The sequence below is a fragment of the Nicotiana tomentosiformis genome, chromosome 11, assembly GCF_000390325.3.
Source record: "Nicotiana tomentosiformis chromosome 11, ASM39032v3, whole genome shotgun sequence".
NCBI classification, from domain to species: domain Eukaryota; kingdom Viridiplantae; phylum Streptophyta; class Magnoliopsida; order Solanales; family Solanaceae; genus Nicotiana; species Nicotiana tomentosiformis.
In genome coordinates this window covers 40,305,738-40,328,241 of record NC_090822.1, presented here as the reverse complement: position 1 = coordinate 40,328,241, position 22,504 = coordinate 40,305,738, and the positions used below count along the sequence as shown (strand labels likewise).

At 38.6% G+C, this 22,504-nt stretch overlaps 1 long non-coding RNA gene across 1 annotated transcript; it reads right to left on the bottom strand.

The window, feature by feature from the left end:
- Positions 1 to 6,249: 6,249 nt before the first annotated feature.
- LOC104086930 (uncharacterized) lies at positions 6,250 to 9,273 on the bottom strand. The gene is made up of 2 exons (XR_684196.4): positions 8,942 to 9,273; positions 6,250 to 6,504 (listed from the first exon to the last, which is right to left on the bottom strand). It is a non-coding gene; the product is annotated as an uncharacterized lncRNA (long non-coding RNA).
- Positions 9,274 to 22,504: the final 13,231 nt, after the last annotated feature.

Genomic DNA, 22,504 nt, shown 5'->3' with positions numbered 1-22,504 from the left:
AACGCACCATAAAATCGTTAGGTGGGGACTCTTCTCTTTTAATACCCATTTAAAAGAGTTGTCACATGTCGAAACCCACTTTCGCGAGAAAATGGGGTATGGCACGGCCAAGACTCAATTGGAAAGAATGTGATGATAGTGTATAAAAGCGATAACAGATAACAATAATCACATTAAAGCAGGCAAATAAATACATGATAAACCAGTAAAATATGTAAGACAACTAAGCATGTATTTGCAATATTATGCACAGTTAAAGCAGTATATAAACAAACATCCCTAAATTCTAGATTTAGTCTAAGTCTGCTAAGGTCAGAACCTAAGTGTAAAGTCCCCAACAGAGTCGCCATATTGTTGCACCCTATTTTGCAAGAGTCAAAACAAGATTCAACTAGTGGTTTCCATGTTGATGAAAAGAGTCGCCACTTAATATTTAAAGGTATACTAGGGTACCTATGTTTTTATTAGATTATTATCTTGTTAGTTTGCTAACCGGTGAGATTATGGTAAGGGTTCTTATTCTTCTTAGGGAAATGTGTTAGGTAATCCCTAGAATATACGTGATGTAGCTCCATAGGTGTTATGACCCAAAATCCAACTAGTCGTGATGGCACCAAACCCAACCCACTAGGTAAGCCAAAATGAAATTTACTGAGAATATACGTGATGAAATAACTAAACTTTTATAATTCCAAGGATTGGGAGTACAAATCATGAGCTTCTAAGACTTAGAGTTTATAAAGCTGGTATGAAATAAATACATCATCTATTCGAAATATACATAAAAAGATTTATAAATCTAAAGCTACCAAGAACAAGCGGCAGCTGTAACGGGAACGCATGTACATCTTCAAGGCCAGCTCCCGCCACATGTAGCAACATCAGCTCCAACATCTGCACATATGGTGCAGAAGTGTAGTATCCATACATACCGTAATCAAATCTGATAGTATCCATTCTAGGTCAAATGACCTTATCTGATCAACCACAACTATTCTACTAACATGCCTTACAAAATACAACCTAAAGCCACAACCGTGTAATCCGTGCACCAATACGCAACCATTCAAATGCACCCAAAAATGGAAAAAATGACTCAAATGAAAGGACCATCCTGCAAGTTCAACATATACCACCATAAGTGCAATGCTAAGAACCCATTACACATAATAGAACCAAGACACACGGATCTAACACAAATGATCATATCCCAACATAGCCCACTGCAATGCGTGACCCATCCAAACACCGGTCCATATGAAATACCTAAAGCCACAATGCTCAAAATCATCAACCACACATAATTCGACAATAAGTACATGAAGTGCATGACCATAAACATGGAGAAGAAAATAACACAATATACCACAACCCAGAAAGACCATAACTAAGGCGCAATCAACCACTCCACACTTCAATCTCCATTTCTCTCGGATTCCGCAATAAGGCCCAAACAGAACCGCACTATGTGTGCGTATAACCAAGGAATCACCACCCCTCGTAGAATATGAGAGTAACATATAGAACATATCAAAACACGAAGAAGCTCAACTCTAACCTAATGACATACCTCTAAACACTAACAGTTCTGAGTCACCAAATTCGACTCGGTGTTAAATACACATCCTCTTCGAGCCTTCCAATGGACCCCAAAATCAACTCCTCTCATCCCCAAATGGATAAATAGCACTACAAAAGCCCACAATGATCTAGCCATGACATGTACCACCATCTAGCTAACTTTGGCCACATCTTCATATTCCGCAACCCTGAAATAATCTGCTTCTCAGAACTCCCAGTCTCCAAATCTATAGAACACATGAATCACCATAGCCGAGCCCAACTCTACCACTCGGATGACTAACACATCTTCCATACATAATCATCCACATGTGAAATATTTCTATAATTTTTCCATGCCTCATAGCAAAATCTAAACATCAGCAGTCGATTAACTAGGCGAGTATCGCATTACCAAGTAGTAATAGCATTCATCTAGTCATCTAAAACCGTCCATGTTGTCTAGGAATCCATGACCTTTCCTTCAAGATTGAACTGTGACTTTGCACATGCAAATCCTAATCCCACTTGACACGCCGCATCTATCATGCCATCATATGAAAACATGAGAACCTCATTATCAACCATGGATCACAAGCAAATTACATACTCGATTAGCAAGAAACCTTCCACTTGATCCCATCTAGGAGAAAATCATAACGCACCACATAAATCCCATACCTATAGATAAATTCATCTCAAGTTATGAAAGAAATCATCGAGAACACTTAGAAACTCATTTGCACATAACCAAGCCATTAGAAATAAACACCTGTAGAAATTCATCTCTAAGTGCACTCATTTGCACTTAGAATCTCTCTAACTCAACCAAGCCATGCAGGTCGCCAATCCCAAGAGTATTTTCCCAAAACACCTGTAGAAACTCACACGTCATAAGTACCCAAAAAACTGATCATTAACCCTTACTGTGTTGATCCAATCTACTACCAAGCTGTCATATTTCTCTGAGTTCATTCCGAATTACCATCAAGTTGACACTTCTTTGCTAGAACACTATGATCCTTACCCAAAACTCACCACAAGAGATCCTAGCATAAACCCACACTGCCCTAAGGCCCATAAGCCGTTGTATTCCATCTTAAGCACCCCAAAAGTACCATAACCGAGACACCAACTCTGAATAGGCCTTATGTAAATCTAAAATTGTTTCCTTTACCTTCCAGATACTAAAATGTAGAATCCATAATGATATAGAAATACCGCGGGTCTCGACACCATCCAATGCAAATCTTAAATTCTAGCCATATACAAATCCGAAAAATTCTGAATTGCAACATATAAATGTTGAATCTATTAGAACCTTCTCGAGAGTCATACATTCTGCTCGAATTTAAATTTCACCGCCCAAACGGGCCGAATGACTTGTGCCCTATTAGCATGACAATACCCAAATAAGTAACCCCGCCTTAATGCAACCGAGTAAATTCCTACTCCATGCACACTACATCTTTCACGAATAACAACTCAAATCATTTCATGATTTCCATATACCGATAATGTGTAATACACCATACATCTAGAAATTTCCTTGCTTTAGTAATCCTCAAAACCAACCTCTGCAAGTCATAACCGATCTACATGTATGCCTCAAAACGAAACCAATACAACACGTAACCAAGCAATCAAATTGTCGATTGCAGACTCCCCCACTTAGCTCAAAGACATAGATCAAAACACTCGATAACTCACAATGCACATAATTTATTACTTCCTTAATATCGTAGTGAGATACAATTAAATATTTCATAAGCTCGTATAACACAAACCATATAGTACCTCAAATCATCTGATAAGCTTGCATTCATCCTCGTGACAGTCATATCAACTTTCTCAACTAATCCAAACTCGAATCGCAATACCTATTCCTACTGGAAGAAAAGAAAGCCTCCACACAACATCATAAGGATCAAACATCCGTAGATTACACCGCCAATGATAACCCACCTGCTTAGCCACAAAATGACATCTCTCTATAACCTTTCATAGCCACAATTACTACGTAACCACTTAATATCCTGAGTCTGAACTCAACAAAAAGACATGAAAATCTACTTTGTTCCACAAATGAAATAACACGAAAGAATCTCTCAAAAACCTTCATAATTGAAGACTGTATGACACATCCACATAAATCGAGCATCCAATTGTCCTTTTCACATCTCAAGCAAATTCTTCATGTTACATTCAAACTATCTGAACACATCCTGCAGTCACATCCTACTCATCATATAGCCATCCAACCACTCACTGAGCCACTAGTTCCACTCATAGGGACACCACTAGACATAGAAATCATAAAGCACATGCTCGCACAACTGAAACTACCGATCCTAAGCTATGGTCCTAACCGGGACTCAAGTCCTCCAGACTGCCCCATCACCAACACACAGAAAACACATCTCGTGCGTGGTCCATTAAATCACAAGTCGTCGCATAGCATACGCGTGAGTGGAAGGAAATTCAGAGAGATACGCTTTAAGCTGAATCGATGTTGCACGATAAGGAAAGAAATATGGTAAGTTTATCCTATGCCTTGTAGCCTCTCGAAGATAGGTATGGACGTCATCATACCGATCCGCAAGACTCTACTAGACACTGGCTCATGACTCGTAGAACTTATGAACCTAGAGCTCTGATATCAACTTGTCACTACCGAAAATCGAACTAGTCACGATGGCACCTAACTCAACCCGCTAGGTAAGCCAATTAATAATAACCCAATTCAAATGAGATTTACTGAGAAAATAAGTGATGAAATAACTGAACTTTTATACAAAAATCCCAAGGATTGATATTATCAACCTAGTCATAATTCAAGAATCAACCGAGTAATAATTCAAACGGTGCACACCCACATGCCCGTCACCTAGCGTGTGCGTCACCTCAGCACAAAACACATAATATGAATAATCAGGGTTCATACCCTCGACACCAAGTTTAGAAGTGCTACTTACCTCGAACACGCTAAATCCAATACCGAGCAAGCCAAACAATACTCTAAAAATGCCATCCTATGCGTATCGACCTCTGAACGGCTCAAAACTAGCCAAAAACAACTCAAGAACATCAAATAATGCCAAAGGAAACAAATCCAATCGATAAAGGCGTAATCTTTAGTCAAAAAGCCCAAAGTCAACAAGCAGGTCAAACCCGAGCTTGCACCTCAGAATCTAACAAAACATGCTAAATCCAATAAGCCATTCAATTACGAGTCCAACCATACTAGTTTCACTCAAATCTGACTCCGAATCGATATTCAGAACTTAAAAATTTGCTTCATGAAATTATAGACAAAAGCCCCAAAATTTCACTTTGAAATCATCAATCAAATACCAAATACGAAAATGGATTCATGAAATATGATCAAAACCGAGTATAGAACACTTATCCCAATCCATGTGTTGAAAATCTCCCAAATCCGAGTTCCCCAACTCAAAATATGACCAAATGAACAAACCCTCGATATTATATGCTTTTGCCAGCTGTTCTGCCTCGTTTCTTGTACCAAATGATCCCAAAAATTTCTTTTGATGACTACAATGGATTCCTTGTGAAATTCCATTTAAGTTAGACTTTTGAATCAGTCCATTTGACCTTATAAACAAGGAGATATGTTGGTTTCAATATTTGAAAATAGTGCAGATTTTTAAATACGAATTCAGTGGTAATTTTGTAATTAATCTGAAAAATCAGGCAACCCAATTCATAGTAAAATGACAATAAATTCCTCATACGATGTCAAATCTTGATAATTTTTAATTGCTATGGTTCCAAAATTATGACACGGATATAATAATTTAGTCGAAACACAAATCAAAGGCCGTTTGCTTAATATGGTAACCTTTATGCTCAATTCGATGTTGAAACCGAAAACAATCACCATACAACCTAAACTTATCCAAAACTCATAGGAATTTAACTAAACTTTGTGGACATGTCCAAAATCATCATATAAATTTATTGGAATAATTAAAATACGATTCCGAGTCCGTTTACCCAAAAGTCAAATATTGGTCAACTCTTCCAACTTAAACCTTCTAAAACGAGAATCATTCTTCCAAATCAATCCCGAATTGATCAAAAACCAAAATCAAGAATACATGCAACTCTTAATATATAATATGAAGCTACTCAAAGTCTCAAACCACCGAATAAAATGCTAAATCTCAACACGACAGGTCGGGTCATTACAATAGGACTTAGACTAGGTTCATGGAAGTGGATGTTTATTTCTTCTTGGTTTAATGCTTAAGGTTTGTGGTCTATTCTAAATCTTGTTAAAAGCCTACTTGTTTTTGAATAAGAGGTTGTATATGTTTTTTGAAAAAGAGAGCATGGGTTTTGTAAAATATTTGTAATTTGTAAAAGGGTCTTGTAAAATGTTTACATCCACAAAAGACTTGTAAAAATGTGTTTATGTTTCTAGGATTTTTTTTTAAAAATGATATGTATATCTTAAAATAAAAATGTCAAGAGAATACCTTTGGAGGATTAATTTCAAAACGGACTTGTCCTTTTAAAACTCGTTAATCGCAAGTTATCAGTCACGTTTGGTTTGATTTGTTGGAAGAATCGTTTTGAAATATTCCCTTAAGTTCTATTTTCAAAGAGGAGTCATTTCATTTTAAAATATATTCAATATCAAAGAATTTGTATAAGAGTTAGTAATAAATAAAGAACAAGACCTTTTATTATTAGTAAGTGCTTGATATACTCTATTGAATATGGTAAGTAAATTCAGATTATCATTTTATTTACCTATGAGCTTGGTTTTGCCTAGGTTCCTAAAAATGATTAAAGCACAAATGGAACACTCAATGTTAGTGTTAGTATCTTAACATATACAATATGAGGCAGAGGGAGTGTAGGCCCACCAGACTTCAAAATGCAGCATCGGCATATTTCAGCAATGTGGACCGTAGGCTGGAACTTGGGATTGAGTTTTAAAGAAAATCAGAAGGCCCAAATTCGAACATGCATACAGAGATATAGAAAAACATTAGTGATGCTACATAAGGCAAAATAAATAAGTTGTAAGATACAAATGTGATTTAAAGAATAGTAAAGCTAATACAAGGTTCAGCTAAATAAAGCTATAACAAATGATCATTATTAAGGTTCAAACCAACTTTCACTTATATTTAATCCTAGGAAGATTAATGAAAGTCAATGATTAAGAGCTTAAGATAAGACCTTATTTATGAACAAGGTACCCTTGGAATTCCGGGCACTTCAGAGTTCACAAGGGTCTCAAGGACCCCGAGTAGTGCTTGTGTCACGGAAGGGCGCCTTAATAATAAACTATGTCCCACTCCAAATACCCTTAATCATTCACACCTACTCTTCCCCGGAGGTTTAGATTCAAATGAGGTCTTAACAGTCAACATGAAAGAAGAAATAGGCACACAAGTTCAAGTACACAAGAAGTCCATAAGACACATGGATATCATCAAAATGCATAAACGTGAACACTTTAGGAATTACACCATTAGCATTAGAATTAGAGCCCAGAAGGTAAAGGTTAGGTGTTGCATGTACTAACAATGTCACGAGACATTCAGCATTCATGTATAACATGTATTAGAACACTCGAGGAAAGTGACCACAACTGCATAACAGGGAGTGTTTTAGAGCAAACGACAATAGACTACTACAAGCTTAAAATGCTGGGTGAAGTTATCTTAAGGGGGAGCGAGGATGATATGCATGCTAACTTGACTGATTATGATAGTAGGTCCTTAATTAAGTTCATAATGCATTAACAACCATTTCAATTGCACTCAGAATAGTCCAAAATTCGCTCAGACATGTAGAATCCTTACTACATTGAGTGTCTATGTTAATCAACCCTAATCAGATTCCCTAGAGACGACAACAAACAACAAAAGTACTCTCACATTATCAATTGTAATCTAACTTAGACATAACAATATGGTTTCTAGTTTATCATGTTCCCAGTCAATGTTCAAACACACAGTTAAACCTTTGCAACCAATAATGTCAACTGAGTAGAGAAAAACATTCCTTTAGACCATACAAATAAGGATTAGTGAGTTTCCTTGAGTCCATATTTGATAACAAATAACCTACACTCCAAATTCCTATATAATTTAGGTTGTCAAGTCATTACTGCAAGCAAAGTTCAACTTATCCTTCTATGAAGCAGTTTTAAATGAAAAGTGTAGTATCTTGGACATGATTCTCACATAAGGAGCAAACAAGAAGTTCAGAAGTGCGACTAGGCTTACATATAATCATAAGGCCTAACCGAGGACATCCAAACTTATACACAATGATGTATTAACATAATTACAATGTTACAAGACATAATTGAAGAACGGGTATCCTAATAACTGAACTGGTGAGTCAGACTATGATAACAAACTTGCATTGGATCCTTAAGTGTGCAAAACTAATCACGGTTCCAACATTATCGAGGTATACATGTTAAGCATATGTCATGGATCAATAGATGATATGACATTATTAACACCTGAAGTGATGTTATGTAGATGCGGTAGACACAAGTTCTCAGCAAGACAGAAAATAAGCTTAAGGTTATAGTTTAATCAGGTAGGCTAAGCATGAAAGAATGATTTAAGCATAATACCTCAAGCATTAGTCTTTCTTAAAAGACAAGATAAACAAGAAGTTCATGAAAAAATACTTAAGTGCAGAAGCTAACAAGAGATACTCAAACATGCATACAGGGATACTTCTAAAGGTGACAAGATTACAGAATATATCAGGTGAGCAGATGATCTAAAAACCAGGCTAGTGAGTTCATTACAAAATTCAAATCACAGGAACATGTGAGCTTTAAATGTATAGGGTAAACATGATTTCAGTAGCAGATAAATCAGCCTAAGCAAGCAAGTTAAGTGGGCATGACATAGATACCATGATGAAGATCAGTTTAGATGTATTAACAAATAATAGTATTAGTAACCCAAGAACCAACATAGAAAGGATGTAGCAGACATAAACATGACATCAAACGGTCAAGGATACAACTTGGGTTAGGCTAACAAACATAATAGTAAATTTGATAAGCACTCATAGGATTATCATAATCTCTTAACTACTGCAGAAGTTTAATAGGACATAAGTTATTCATTTTAGGAAAACATTTATCTGGTGAAGTTCATACATTAATACAGAATAACCAGTTAACATTGAACAATCAAACATTATAAAGAATCAATTAGTTCCAATAATGAGGGCAATGCATTAGGTCAAGACACGATAATCAGTTACAAGCTAATAACATATGTCATAGACAAAAGTAATCAACAGAAGCAAGAATGGTAAGCAAAAATAACACGAATAGTCAATGATAGGGAGGGTCAGGTACACTAACCTTCTGTGGAGTAGCAAACCAAACAAAATCCCTTTTTGTTTAGCCATTTAAAGAGTCAAAATTCAAACTCGAAGAGTAGAGATCTCAGAACAGGAGAGGAAGAAAAACTGAAAATTAGTGAGAAGAATTCGAAGCCTTTAATTCTCTTAGGTGTTAGGTGATATTCAATTTTGTGTTGGTTGTTCTCTCAGGTGAGAGCAATTAAGGCTCCAATTTATAGTGGCATTCAATGCCTAGGATTTTTAACATATTTGAATTTTGAGTGGAAGATGATGATGGGGCTGATGACGATTGATAGGGGGTAAAATCGGTGAAGAACAAACGGAAAAGCACGAAAAGATTTACCTGGGCATGAGGAATGCATTTGACCTCTGGACACGAATAATGATGATGGAGTCGGAGACAATGGCCATGCATGCCATGGATTTGATAGATCATAGCAGATATTCAGATAATTTGAGATATCACTTTAGGTCTAAGGTTTTCGGATTTGGGATTTTTGAATTTATCGGTGGTAATGGAAATAGCTTGCTGGATTCACAGATTATAGTGACAAGATGGATGATTTCGTGGTTGATTCAAGTGACCTTGACCAAATTTGTTCAAGGATTCAGACTGGTGAGGTTTGATAGGTTTGAGAGAAAAGAGAGGCAAAGGGGAAAGTAGGGGTGACCGAATTTGTGTAATTGAATTAGGGTTTAGGTCTTAGGTGGGTTTAAAGTGGGAGATGGAATGTGAGCCGTTGGAATACCTAATGTTTCTCTCATATTTTATAAATTATTCCATATACTTTCAAAATATTATTTTTGCGTTATTACCCAACTCATAGTGGTCATAAAAGAATTTTCCATAATTCTTAAATTTTTAAAATTAATTTTCTTGCATTTAAATTATTCAAATATTTATTAATTATCCCTTCAAATTATTTTGGGGTAATTTAATCATCCTAATTTATTATTTGTACCCGCATGTATGTTTTATGAATGACCCGGATTATTATTTGTACCAAAATACCCCCACACCTTAGCCCAATAACCCCCAGCCTAAACAAAACGACCCTCTTTAAATGACCCGGCCGAGACTCATTAAACGACCTACCCCGCCTATTCTTTAATCCTGGTTGTTGATCTCTCAAGATCAACGGCCCGCGGCCAACCCACCCCCTTTAATTAACCAAACCCTTTAAATCATAACCCATTTCCCCTAAGCTTTCGCCCCCAAACACTCTCAATCCTCCTCTTCTCTCTTCTGTGAAACCCTAGCAGCTACCACCTTTAATCCTCTCTAATTCCGACCTTAATATGGAATTATTCTACGATTCTCTTACCTTATGTGCTATGTCTCGTTGTTACTTACATGATTATAGTATTACTTAGTACTTCCCTATATTTTGGCAAGTACCTGGCTCCGAATCAAGAGAAACCAGCTTCATTCATATTTCTTTTGTATGCATTCATAGCTAGTCTATATGTGTATGATTTACCAAGATCTTCGGCCAATCTTTGATTCCTGTCAAACTAGGGTTTGTCTGAGTTTTCTCCTAATCCGATTCAAAATTGATTTACATGCTATTCTTTCCATTATTGTGTTTGATTGACTATTTTCCTTGTCTGTTTGTTTAAATTTAACTACTATATTAACCCCTCCCCTAATTCGCCAAAACTCAGCTAATTATTATTATTATCTCACTCTCATTCGCTATACATCATTCTTAAACTCTAGATTTTTGCTGACTGAAAGCCAACGCCACTGTAATCCACTCTATTGACTTTCTCAGAGCGAGCAGTGCTCGAGGCTCGTCTGAAGCTCATGTGAACTTTGACGCACTAGGGTTTGGGGTCCTGTTGTTCTCTTTGCTACTGATACTCGAGTTGTTACTGGCACTTGGTTTTCTCCTTCATTTGCCTGTTAAATCTAAAAAATGGTGAGTGTTTATACTTTTGCAATTCAATTCTCTCCATGTGTGTATTTATGCTTCTGTACATTTGTGTTACTTGAACTTTTGTGAACCAATATGACATTATGTCAACCTTGGCCTTGAAATTCCTCTTTAACTCTGCATTTTTATCTGAACCTGTATAATTTTATATATGTTTATCTTGTGTATTCAATTTGGAAAACTTCTGAATTTTTAGCCCTTTTAGACCATGATGTTTATGTGTGATCGAGTTTCTATATTGGATTATTGTTATGAGTCCTCTCTCATACTTAGCTTTGGGTTCTTGTACTAAAACACCTATTGAATTTATGCCTGCCCAGAATTTGGGTTAATGAATCTCTTTATGTTGAATACTTTGTGTAATTTACTATTTCCCTACAAATTGATCCCTGGCCATATGAATCCCATGTTACAATAATGTGTTAATGTCTTGACAAACATGTTTCTCTACTATTTGTAACTCTGATGATTGTACTTCTTGACTTGTTAATCATGTACTCTTTAGCATTGCCTAAGACTTCTAGGGTGAATTTCAATGTTTAGCTTTTTCTCTTATGTATGGTCAACTGGCATGAGTCCTGAAGTCTCTCTATCCTGTTATCCTAGAGTTGATGTGTTCTTTTACCTACCATGAGTTCTTTGGAATCTCTTTGCCATGACCAATGCGCAGCATGTTAAGTCTCACGTTTAACTCAGTGTTATGCTGTTTGTAACTACATTGTCATTAGGCTATCATGTTAGAACCTTCATGTGAATGATGTACTCCACCTGCTTCTTGTATATGATTCTACTAGACTGTCATCTAAAGTTCTTTAGGTTGGTTCTGAATCATGCTTTACTCTTTGGAATGGTTTACTAACCTATGATGGTCGATCCTATCACCATCAAACTTTGTTTCTGGAATTACAAAGCATAAACTTGCCTCATATGTGTCTTGTGTATCTTTAAATTTAGCATGATCCTATTTATATTTCTTGACTAGAGCCGTTGATGGCTGCGGCTCTAAGAACTAAGTGTTTAAGAAGTTCTATTAGTATTTTGTAACCTGTATAGCTAAATTTGGCATCTATTTGCGTAAGTAAGTTATTCGTTGTCCTGTAATTGGGCCATGTGTGATGTTGGACCTGGGCACTAGATTCAGGTACACTCTAATTGTCTTGTGAGCCTATGATTTGGGCATGTTGTTTGTCTAGAGAGTAAGGCTATTGAAGGCTTTGGGGATATCCATGGGTTACTTTTGTATTGTGCCTGTAATTGCTATAATGAGCTTGTATTTGTTTCAGTTTGTATTTAGTCATCTTCAATTAGGGATTAGTGAAATGGGAGAACTAGATATTTATCTCTTGCATGAATGGGTAGAAAACATTCCTATAGGATCCTAATTGTTTGGTTTGACATGTCTCATTCTGTGAAACTATCTGTGTACATTCTATTCACTTAGAAAACATGACTTAAGGCTAATATAATGACTTGTGATGTTAGATAGCATGCCTATAGGATCTGAAATTGGACTTCTGCACTTAGATGTTATGCCTATAGGAGTTCGATACAAACAACTGAAAATGCATGCTTGGGCTACTTCTTTAAATTATGTGACTCACCTAGATACCATGATTGCAGGCTCTTAACTTGAGTAACCAAGCTGTTATTACCGCTATTTTCCTCTCCTCATACTGCCGCTTAGACAACATGCCTATAGGAATAAATAAAACAAGTGTATGTTATCAATTACCTTGTTGCCCGAATATTATTGTCTAGATATCATGCTTATAGGATATTACAACTCATTTAGAAATCATGTCCATAGGCTCAAAGACGAATAACTATGTGCTTTCGATGTTCTCACTGCCTAGTCGCAAGGCGCCTAGAGATCATGCCTATAGCGTCTTAATAAACCATGTATTAAAATCAGCAGCTTGGTTAAAACAGTATGCCCGGAAACACTGCTTGTAGGATTCTATGCCAACCCTTGAATCAATCAATCACATAAAAGTCATGACTATAGGTCTTGCACCATTCAATATGCTCCGATTTAAAATAGTCCCATCTACAACCGTTTACTTAATGATTTGGAACACTGTTAGCATGAGCTTATAACTGTTTGCGTGCATTTGTGTCTATGTGAGGAGGCCAATTTGAGCCCTTAATTGTTAACTATGTGCAGCCATAATTGTTTTGATTGTGCACCTAGTTTTATCATTTTTGAGCATCCAAAGGGAAGTCTAGTACTACCAAAGTAGTAGGTCCAAAGCCTCCTAGACCATAGGCATGGGACGGGTAAGGCAAGCATAGGACACTCTTTAGAATTGAATTAGAGCGCCTTTAGGTAAACAACTTTAAGATAGTAATTGGGTAGCAGGAGATGATAGTGTGTGCCTGTTGAATAATATGAGCTACCCTTACCTTTAAATGAGTTGCGAAGTATTATTTATGTTGCACGGGGTGATCCTTTAGGTTAAAAAACATATGACCCCTCCCCCCACATAATTCATGCACCTATTTGTGCAAACTTAGGTCAAACTAGATATACCTTGTGACCCACGAAAGTTGTATCAATTATTTAGGACCCACTTCTTTCTCTTCAACACTTATTTGAATCCCTTGTTATAATATGATCACATATGATAATTGTAATTCAAATAATCCCCTCATAGCATAAAATTTGGTCGGGACCCACAGTTGTGGACTTCGAATAGTCCCTAACCCCTTCTCTTTAAGATAATTTGAGCCCTTACCCGATCTTTGATGATACAAACTAGTTAAAATAGAGTTATCTACAAATAGGTGCCCTAACGCACCTCAAACTATTCAGGTGGCGAGTCTTCTCTTTTAATACCCATTTAAAAGAGTTGTCACAAATCGAACCCTACTTTTTCGCAAGAAAACGGGGCGCGACAGCTTGGCGACTCTGCTGGGGATATACTTAGGCTCTTACCAAAATGAATTTTTTCTTTGGTGGATTGTAGGATTATTTGACTTCTTTCATCCCTCTTCCTACTCCCCTTGTTGCTTGAAATTGCTATGTCATGTATTGCCCGACCCTATCTCCTCTATTTGCTTCATTTAATTATGATATCGAATTGTTTTGTAAACTATGCTAACTTCTGTCCTTTGTCTTTCCCTTTTCCCTTCTTTCTCTTGTTTATTTTTTATTGCATTATTTACTACCATTACGTTCTTTCACCATGCAAAATATCTGGCAATATGTTATTATTCTTTTTACATAACTGCATGCTTTCAACATCATACTCTACTCGTGCCTATTATCAACATAGTGGTGCTTGATGACTGTCTGTGCTTTTCGAAAATACCCTTTTTAAATCGAAAAGGCTTATTAGCGGTAGACTATTCGATCAGCGGTGCAGTCGACGGTCCCATGTCTTTCCCTCTCAAGTCTTTCGGTTGAGAATATTAGTCTAGACCCTTCTAGAAATCCCACTCTTATTTAAAATGTGCAAGAATCATGTTAAAACATAGGATGGATTGAAACGCCATTGGCACGTTAATTTAGTTAGATAAGCCTTTTCAAAAGTCAAAATGGATTTTTATAATCCCAAAGGATGCAATCGTGTCATGTGCTTTACATGGAGAAAATGTGCCAACATATTGACCGTAATCACGTAAATAATCAAATCTGGAAGGGGAAAGGCACGATATTCCCATGTTTGGTATGGTCCAGAATATCCCACCCCTGCTGATTGATTGGTGGAATGACCTTGCACCATGTGATAGAAACCATGTAAGAAGAGTGTTGTATAATTTGCCGTTTTTGTTGAACGTTCGACCAAACAGAGAACTAATTGAGGCAGCCACTATATTCTGGGATGAAAATAGAGATGTCTTCTGATTTGACAATATAGAAATGACTCACCTTTTAGAAGAAATTGGGGGTTTTGCCAAACTTCCATAGGATAGTCCAGGTTTGTTGAAGCCCGAAAATCGTACTCCATGCGATTTTCTGAAAATGCTAGGGTTCAATAAGAATGATGAGTCGGGTTGCTTGAAGAAATCCTACTTCCCTTTCGAGTTTCTTTATGAGCGATATGGGCATAGCAAGTCATACCGCTTGCATCATGAGGAGTTGGCTATTACCTCTTTCGGATGGGTTCATCTCTAAGTTTATGTCTTCATAGTCAGCTTTCTAGGTTTGCTAATTTTTCCAATGCAAGGATGAAAAATTCACACGCATTTGGCCATGGTCGCCGAGACCGTGACGGAAGGGATTAAGTGACAGAAATACACCATCATTCCTGTGATACTAGCTGAGATGTACCGAGCCATGGATCGGTGAAAACATGGGTTTGGACATTTCGAGGGTTGGAATCTTCTGCTACAGGTTTGGCTACTAGTGCATTTTTACAGGGGAAACTAACTTCAGGAGCTCTTGCATAGACAATTGAATGACTATATCCCAGTCATCATCCAAATAAGATGACATTCGGTCCGGATAGGTTTGCAAAGCTTATGAATGCTGAAGGGTGGGTACGTTTCTTTAGTAATCTGACTGACGAACAAGTGCATTGGATGTTTGAGTGGTTCCCTAGTAAAGAGTTCATATTCATGTCCAAAGGGACCATTCATTTGGTGCTGACTGGATTACGAGGCATTTACCCTTACACTCCTATAAGGGTAATGAGGCATGCTGGGAGGAAGCAAGTCATACCTTGCTACTCGACATGCATGACCTCAGAAGTGTGATTGATGAAGTAAAAGAGAAAAGCACGGAGAAGGTTTTTCTAGGATCAAATATATTAGGAGGAAATTTCTTTTACTGTTTTATAGTTAGATTTCGTTAGATTTCGATGTAATAAGGCTTCATGCCATCAGTGACTTCGTATTATTATTTCAATTTAGTGAAGATTGGTTTGATTTATATTCACATTAATAGAATGAGGCAACGTTGGCATAAATTTTGTCCAAGTCTAGTTGTCGCTTAGGCCTACCTCGGGCACAATGAGGTCCCCAAATTAGGACGTGAACTATTGTATGCTTACGTGTTACTTGCTTAAATATTGCAAACGCTCTTTTATTTTGTCTTACTGACTTGGTTACCTTTTGTTTTTCTTTCTTTTGATTATTCCCATTCCCAAAGGTTAGTTTGTGCATTCGGGGATCGTCAGCATACCATACCACATCCCGAGGTCCTCCACCTCCTCCTCCACCTAACGAACCCAAAGGAAAAAGCAAAGGCAAAGGGAAGATTGATGATTTGATTGGTAATCAAAAAGACAACACTACTATAGCAGAGAATGTCAAGACTTTAGACGGAAGAAGTACGCCGGAACAAAATGAATTGGTTCTGCGGTTGGAGCAGAAAAACTTGGAGTTACAAGGCGAGCTTGAGCAAGTCCGAAGTCTCGCGAAACTCTCCCTTACTTTGAATGTCCCCGATATTAACCATAGGAATACCACCACCCAGCATCAAACGCCGCCCCTAAACACATAAACCCAAAATCTACCACACTTAGCTCCACAAAATCCTCCCGCAACGCATCAATATCACAACCCCACATCCCCCTCAAAAACTAAAACATCAACCATTACAAACCCCTATGCATCACCACCATCACACGACCCAGTATCCGCAAACAATTACCTATCACATACCTCAGAACGTGCCACAACCTACCCCTGATCAACCTCAGACCTCAATCAATGATCACCCATATAGTCAAATCCCAGGAGCGCACTAAGGCAACCCGATATATGGGGACCTACTCATCCGGAATATGGCTGAAGAATTAAAGATATTGACATGAAAAGTCCAAAGTGTCGAAGGTGGAAAAGGTGTCGAAGGGTTAAATTATGAAGATTTGCATATCCAACGCTACTGGAGGGTTACAAACGTCTTAAGCTTGAGATGTTTGACCGCACTGGTGATCCCAAGGTGCATTTGAGGACATACATTGATAAACTTGGAGGAGTGGGCAAGAACGAACAAATCCACATGGAGCTGTTCATGCGATGTCTCATCGGGGATGCTTTATCTTGGTACATTAGTCAGAATCCAAAGAAGTGTTCAACTAGGTATGTATGACATCGGATTTCATGGACAGATTCATGTTTAGCACAGAAAATGCGACAGACATTTTCTCTATCCAGAATCTCACAAAGAAGCCAATGAAGACCTTTTGTGAGTATGTTTCCCGCTATAGATCAGAGGCCGCCAAGATGAGGCCACCACTAGAAGAGGAACAAATGAACAAATTCTTTGTCAGAGCTCAAGATCCACAGTAATATGAAAGATTGATGTTTATAGAGAATCACAAGTTCTCCGACATCATCAAGTTAGGAGATATAATAGAAGAGGGCATCAAGAGTGGTATGATTACTAACTTTGAGATGTTGCAAGCTACCAATAAAGCATTACAGTCTGGGAGCATTTCGAAGAAGAAGGAAGTAGGTGCCGTGATGTTAGCCCAGAGCCCTAAGTCTCCCCTTACCTATCAGACACCTCCACCAACATATCAACCCTCACCTCCAAAATACCATTACCCCGCCACCACCTGCCACACCTATAATACCCATGCACTAAACTTCTATATATCTCCTCCCGTCCGTCAAAACTACATAAAACCCCGACCAAACTTTGACTGCAGAACTCCCAGACATTACACCCATATCACCAAACTCATAGCCCAATTATATGATAGACTAAAGACCGCTGGTTATGTCACTCCCACTCATGCAGCTACTATAGAAAACCCTTCTCAGTAGGTCAACCCCAATAAGAATTGTGACTACCATTCCGGCATGAAGGGACATACTATCGAGGAATGCCGCATATTGAAAGATAAAATCTAGACGCTAATTGTCACCAAGGTTATACATGTGAAGGAGTTTGCACTGAATGTATGCAATAACCCTCTTCCTTATCACAGGGGTGAGGGAGTGAACAGAATAGATACTAATGAAGAATGGGACAAGGAAGGATCCATCGGGCTTATCCGATAAGAAGACGCTCCCAAAACATCTCCTGTCACACTCTCGCACATTGTGGTGCAAACCAAGGCACCGTTCGAGGTTGAAGTATCTATGCCTTTCACTATTATGGTAGCTGCATCACCATCCTACAAGTTAGACGTTGTTCCATGGAATTATGTAGCAGAACAGAGAAGAAAAGGTAAAGCCAAGATGGAAGAGATGGGTGCTGCCTAGGGGAGGACCCGAATCGGCAGGGTTTACAAGCCAGACAATCTTAGAGGAACGAGTAAAGAGACCGCACCAAAACCACCTGTTGTGGAAACGGGCATGAATGATCTATGGAGGAAGGTACCAGTGATGGGGTACTCTGTTGTTGATCACCTAAATAAGACTCCGGCTCAAATATCCATCATATCATTGTTAGAAAATTCAAATGCACACAAGAATGCATTAAAGAAGGTGTTAAGTGAAACTTAAGTACCTACTGACACTAATAGTGGAGAGATGGAAAACATGGTGGGACAGGTACTAGAGAGTCACTAGATTACTTTCCACAAAGATGAGTTACCGCTAGACGGATTGACTCATAACAAAGCATTGTGCATCAATGTGCAATATGAAGATAAGTTCATTGATAGGGTTTTGATCGATGGGCGTTCAAGTCTGAACATATGCCCGCTGACTACTCTGAAAAAGATTGGGTATAGGTCTACATGAGAAACGGATGGGAACCATGAACCTGAATGCATTTGATGGGTCTCAAAATCTATTATCAGAGAGATTAACCTAGATCTGAAGATGGGCCCAACATTGGGATTTGAAGGTTCCAACAGGTTCGTATGATGATTTTGAACTTAAGCGTATGTCCGTAGCGGGTTTTGGATGACCCAGGAGCGTTTCAGCGCGTGTTATGGAAGTTGGCATTTTGGGAGAATTTCATAAATTTGAGTTGAAGTGAATTTCAATGTTATCAATGTCCGTTTGGGATTCTGAGCTTAGAAATAGCTCCATATGGTGATTCTGGTATTGGGAGCGTGCCCGAATGTGGATTTGGAGGTCTGTAGGTCATTTTGAGGTCATTTGGCGAAAGTTGGAATTTGAAGGTTTTTGAGAAGTTTAACTGGGAGTAGACTTTTTGATATTGGGATCGGATTCCGATTTCCGAAAGTTGGAGTAGGTCCATAATGTCAATTATGACTTGTGTGCAAAATTTGAGGTCAATTGGACGCGATTTGATAGGTTTCAACATCGATTGTAAAATTTTGAAATTTCAAAGTTCATTAAGGTTAAATTGGAGGGTGATTCGTAGTTTTGATGTGGTTTGACGCCTCGAGAAAGTTCGTAATGTGTTTTGGGATGTGTTGGTATATTTGGTTCAGGTCCCGAGGGCCGCGGGTGGATTGCGGATGGTCAACAGATCAACTTGGAGTTTTGTTGTGTCGCTAAAGGGCCTAAGTTCTGGTGTAATCGCACCTACGTAAAAAGGGCCGCAGGCGCGATGCCGCAGAAGCAGCAAGGCAAACGCAAAAGCAGAGGTTGGCCAAAAGGCATGGGGTCGCAAAAGCGGGCACAAATGCGCAGGCGCGAGTGCGCAGATGTGCTTGAGGATCGCGGAAGCGCAGATGCTCAGCATGGGGCGTAGATGCATGGTTTGTTAGGCCGAGCTTGAATCGCACCTGCGATGGAATTTCCACAGGTGCGAAAATTGAGGTTCGACAGTGTGTTCCTTTAAGAACGGGACTTGACTCATTTTTCTTCCATTTTTCATTTGGTTGGGGCGATTTTGGAGAGCTTCAAAGGGGGACTTTCACCAAGCAATACAAGGTAAGTGATTCCCACTTATTTCAAGTTAAATACATGGTTTGTATAAGGATTTAAACATGAAAATTTGTAGAAACTTGGGATTTTGAAAAAAAAACCTAGAATTAGTATATTTGGATTTTGACCACGAAATTGGAAATAAATTTTATATTTTGGTTCGTAATGCTATGGGTAGTGTTTATCTTGGAAACGTTTCGGAATCCGAGCATGTGGGCCCGAGGGTGATTTGATCGACTTTTCGAGCGGAGTTGGAAATTGTTGTAAATCAAATTATAGTGAGTATTAGAAAATATATTTATGGATATGCACATTTATTGAATAGTTTTGTAGCGATGGGCATCGGTTCGAGTTGTTGGAAAGGCTTTGGAGCCGGTTATGGAACTTCGGAGTGAGGTAAGTCTCTTGTCTAACCCTATGAGGGGGAAATTACCCCTAGGTGTTGTAAATTGATGTGTGCTACTTGTTGTGGGGACTTCGTACGCGCGACGTGACGAGAGCCCGTATGTAGCTACGTTCATGATATTGTCCGGGTAGGCTTAGGTTCACATCATGCTATAGATGTACTATTTGAGTAGTCTCTCGCCTATTAAATTCCTCTCTTTTACATTACTACTTGAGACTAGACTTGCTAGTGTAGAGATTTCACGAGTTCATGATTAGTCACAGAGTAATTTTACTCCTCTTACGACATGCTTCCGTGATATATATGTTTCATTGAAAGTTTTTGTTAAAGAAATTAAAACTCACACGTTTATTTGTGAGTGGTGTCAAGGACCCACCAAAGCTTCTTATTCTAATGGGATCGGGTCGTTCGGCTCAGCAAGATTATGTACTTTTTATTCTAATGGGATCGGGTCATTCGCCTCGGCAGGATTTATGTACCACACTCTCATCGGAGCGGGTCGTTCGCCTCTGCAGTTTAATAAATGTATCTATGGTTCGCGCCGTTCGATCCTCGGTAGTGCACAGGTTAAATATTAAGTTGGATAGGGTCGTATGCCTCGGCATTTCCTATATCCTATCCTAATGGAATCGTGCGTAATATTTGGTAAGAAGCCAGTGTATCTGTGAGTTTTCCTGATTTGAGTTATGACAATCTATCTGATGAGATCCACTATATTTATATATATACTCCAGTTAAGGGGGGAATTTCTAATAGAGAGATTGAGTTCCTCGTAAAGAAGGGTATTTGTACCATGTGATTTATACATGTTTATCTCATTTTTTTACTATGCCTCATATTTACTTACCTCTTTACTGTACCTGATGTTAGTGGACCACTAGTGTCACGCCCCAAAACCGAGGAGCGCGACCGGCTCTCAACCGAGTGAACCCGTCCGAGCAAGCCTATTAGATTTCCTTCTACCCAAACTCATTCATGAATAAAGAGAATATATATATATATGTCTCTTCATTAATCAAACAATAAAGTGATCACGTCTGCAATACCAATTCATTTCTAATAGCTTCATCATTTTTAAAGTCTCAACGGACAGGTAATACAACCACAACATAACATATTTTGTCTTCCCCAGCACCAATACACAACCCACACTATGTCTACAGAGCCTCTATAGATAAATAAGAGTACAATGATAATGCCGGCAACAAGGCCCCAGCTATACCCCAAATAAAATACACAAAGAACAAAGGATTTATGACCCCGGAATGAAGTGGGGTTCACCAAGTGAGCTGGGAAGAAGGTGTACTGCTATCACTGATCAATGTCTCCTGCTATGGAACCACCTGCATCCATTTCAAGATGCAGCGCCCCTGGCAAAAGGGACGTTAGTACCGTCGAATAGTACTAGTATGAAAACTAAACACCAATTTAAGAATTTAGAAATATAAGATAATTATGATGAACCAGTGTGACAATAGAATAATGTAGATAACTGTCTCAACCAAAGCAAGCTTATTAAAAGCTATCAACAACATTTATAGGATTTAAGATGAGATCCTATGTAACAATCTTCACACAAAGCGGCCCTGCCACCTCACCTGATGTATGCAGATGGAGGTGTACATACAATACCACAACTCTAATCAAGCGGCCCTGCCGCCTCACCCCAATGTATGCGGGTGGATATATAACCACAGTACTAAGAATATACACAAGGCGACTATGACGCCTCACCCCAATGTTTGAGGGTGGATATGCATCAACGATACCAATACCAACACAAAGCGGCTATGCCGCCTCACCCCAATGTATGCGGGTGGAAATACATCAATGATACCAATACCAACACAAAGCGGCCATGCCGCCTCACCCCAATATATGTGGGTGGAAATGCATCAACGATACCAATACCAACACAAAGCGGCTATGCTGCCTCACCCCAATGTATGCGGGTGGTGGTGCCACAATATACAACTGAGCATATTGCTCCACTGTGTCGGTAGACTTAACCGGCAAAAAGTGTGCAGATTTTGGTGAGTCGATCCACAATCACCCAAATTGAGTCAAACTTGCGCGGAGTGCACGGTAATCCTACCACAAAGTCCATATTAATCATTTCCCACTTCCACATTGGAATTTCTATGTTCTGTGCCAACCTACCAGGCCTTTGGTGTTCGGCCTTCACTTGCTGACAATTCGGATATCTTGCCACAAAGTCCGCCACATTCCTCTTCATATCATTCCACCAATAGACTTCGTTAATATCATGATACATTTTTGTAGAACCTGGGTGCACAGAATACCTAGAAGTGTGAACTTCAGTCAAAATTCTTTCACGGAGACCATCCACATTTGGAACACATAGTTGCCCTTGGTACCTTAGTGTACCATCATCCATGCCAAGAGAAAAGGCCATGGTCTTATGTTTATGAATTCCCTCTTTCAATTGTACCAACAATGGGTCGTTGTATTTTTT